Genomic DNA, 3460 nt, shown 5'->3' on the forward strand with positions numbered 1-3460 from the left:
TTGCTCATCTCCTCACCTCTGGTTCACGCGCCCTCAGAGAGATGAACTTCGATTTAGAGAAGTGTGTTAGCGCCATAGAGACCGTTTCTTCATTAACGTCTGTAATCTGAAAGGACACACGGCAAACCTAATTACCCCTCTCAACTGGGCGATACTCATCTATTGACATTCTGAACTCATTTCCCCGGGAAATTAAAATGGAAAGGGCGTGGGAGAGATTGCGTCCAGGTGTGGCATTTGCAGGGGGAGCCATATTCCCCCGGTGGCCCGTCTGTTTCCCCGTCTTTAATTAAAATGATATTTAGACGATGGAGTTTTGTGTTTGTTCAGTTAATGAACCAAGTCTATTCTCTGTGGGAGGAAAAAGAGAATATAAGAAAGCTCATTAGAATATGTTAGCATTTGCTGTGTTTATTCAGTGCATGAGAGAGTGGCCTGGGTCATTTATTCCTTCTTCTTTGTGCTGAGAAATGTCTTTTCATGCAACTATGTAAAGATAAGTGTCGAGTATTAATTAAAACAATGGAGCTTTTCGGTTTGTAGCCATAAAATCTGGAAGAGAATTGGCATTTTTGAACTAACTGGGTTCCCTCTGGAATTTACTGTGTTTTTTTTTGTTTTTTTTTGTTGGTTTGTGGTAAACATTACTTTCATGTTTTGTTCTACAAAACAAACACGTGGTCTACACATCAAATGTGAATTTGGAAGCACACTTGCTTCTTTAAAACATAAGTTAGCTATGTTAGCACTTTTTTAAAGCACATTTTTAATGTAATGTTAACCACAGACCTTTTTTTTACCCACAACCTTTAAAAAGGGCCGAACATAAAATAAATATATTCCTCATTAAAGTTTAGAACATAAATCTGAACACTGAAAGTAATTTAATTTGTGTTTTTTAAAAGGGAATTATAATGCCCCTTTTTACAAGATGTAATAAAAGTCTCAGGTGTCCCCAAAATGTTTCTGTGAAGTTTCAGCTCAAAATACCCCATAGATCATTTATTATACCACGTTGTAAATGCTGTTTTCGTGCATGTGTCTTTAAATGCAAATGAGCTGCTGCTCCCCACCCCTTTCCAGAAGAGGGCGGAGCCTTTACAGCTCATGTCTGGGATTCTCTGCCAAAAACTAAAAACACTGCTAAATATGCTGTTAATATGAATCAAACAACAAAAGAAAAACAGAAAATCAGTCATTGCTTTTGATTGAATAACTTTAGTAGCTTTAATAAGAATACATTTCTCACTTGAATGCTGCTGTTTAATGCTCTAACATGGCGGACTGTGTAGTCCTAATACTAATAGGGCAGTCAGTCAGCAGTCGTGGGCGGAGCCTGTGCAATGTGACCTCCATTTTGCATAAAAGGTCCTCTTTATCATCTATAATATGAACAGGCTGTAAAACCGAATTAAAAATGTAAAATAACACATTTCTAATATGAAACTGGATGCCACTCCCATGCAAAGTGATATGGTCATGTGACAGTCAACTTACCTTTTGAAACATTTATTGATACATATTGCATACTGTCTCACTATTGTATGCGTAGTAAGCAGGGTATATTGCGCAATATTTAGTGAACATTAGTTAGTAGTGTTCCATTTCCAACATACTGTAGTCATATATTTCTTAGAAAATATGAATCACAACACAGCAGATTTATTTCAGAAAAAAATATTTAATTCTCATATTTTTATGTACATATTTGGAATGAATGGACTTTCACACACTGTTCTCTTGTATGAGGCAGTTATGTGTGTCTAGATACAGATCCACTCATTCTTACGCGAGTAATCACATTGAATTGATCAATTTCATTTGGTGAGCATCCACTTTCTCCTGGCCCACAATACAGCCACATCATGACCACTGTGTTGATTTACACGCCGTGTGCAAAAGGTGTGGAATAATCACATTTTGGCTGAAATGATTGTCAAAGTAATAATAATAGGAAAATATAAAAATAATAATGATATTCAGTCTCGTATTAAATCTCAGGCCAGGCCTCTCAATGGTAATGACCTTTGACCTCCAGGCCTGGTGTGACTGAGCTAACCAAGCAGATGCAATTACAAGTAATAATAATAATAATAACAGCAGATTAAGCTTTATTCTGTCCCTCATATAACAGGACAAGCAAGTTTCTTAGTGGGATCATAAGAGCCTGTTGCTCATGAGATGTACAGTCATATTCAAGTTCCTTTAAATATCTGTTTATTGTCACTATCCTATCCTGAGGAACAGAGCCTCTAGTCAAGTAAAATGGGCCCATATGACAGGACATATGCCCTACCCAGCTAACGTTCTGGCAAGTTATGAACAAATGTTCTTCCAGTAATATAGATGTACCACTAACACACACAAAGTGAGTGAAAAGTGCACCTTAAAGTGAGTGTGAGCACAGAAGTGACACACAGAACCATCATAGCGTCACTGTGACATCATAGAGATTTGGTTCCCGGCCTGTCACATGACAAGTAGTCTGGCTTAGACAGGAAGACAACATCTAAAGCAACTGACCACTGTTTTGTTTTTACATTCCATTTAGGGGTGGGTTCATCTGAAATACAGTGTACCAGTCGGGTTCTGGAAGTAAAAATCCCATTCATTTTCCCTATAGGAGAACTGATTTTTAATGATAACTTATAAACCTTTAAAGACAGACCTACTGTGAGCTACTAGGTTGTAAATCAATGGTATGTTTTTTTTGTTAAAGTCATCATAACATTATTTTGACTTATTTTTGAAATAATTGTGTTCAACAGCGGAAGTCCTGGTGAAAAACTACATTACCCATGAATCTCCACCAATCAGAAAATCACAATAAGCAAATCACAGAAAAAGAAAAGAACTATAAATGTTTGTGCACATTTGGCATATATATATATATATATATATATATATATATATATATATATATATATATATATATATATGAAGAGTTCAGATGCAAAAGCCTCTAAATGCCATCTGAGATTTTCTTATAAAATGATAATTTTTTATCAAGCTTGTATATTTAAATTCAATAATTTCACTTAAATGGCAATGAAGATGAACTATTAATTGTCATTTAAGTGAAATTACTGAACTTAAATATACAAGCTTGATAAAAATGATCATTCTATAAGAAAGTTTCAGATGGCATTTAGAGGCTTTTGCATCTGAACTCTTCATATATATATATATATATATATATAGAATGATCATTTTTATCAAGCTTGAATATTTAAGTTCAGTAATTTCACTTAAATGACACTTCATAGGTAATTTTCATTGCCATTTAAGTGAAATTACTGAACTTAAATATACGAGCTTGATAAAAATGATCATTCTAGAAGAAAATTTCAGATGGCACTTAGAGGCTTTTGCATCTGAACTCTCTCTCTCTCTCTCTCTCTCATTATATATATATATATATATATATATATATATATATATATATATATATATATATGAA

Source organism: Leuciscus leuciscus (assembly GCF_965113295.1).
Source record: "Leuciscus leuciscus genome assembly, chromosome: 8".
Lineage (NCBI taxonomy): Eukaryota > Metazoa > Chordata > Actinopteri > Cypriniformes > Leuciscidae > Leuciscus > Leuciscus leuciscus.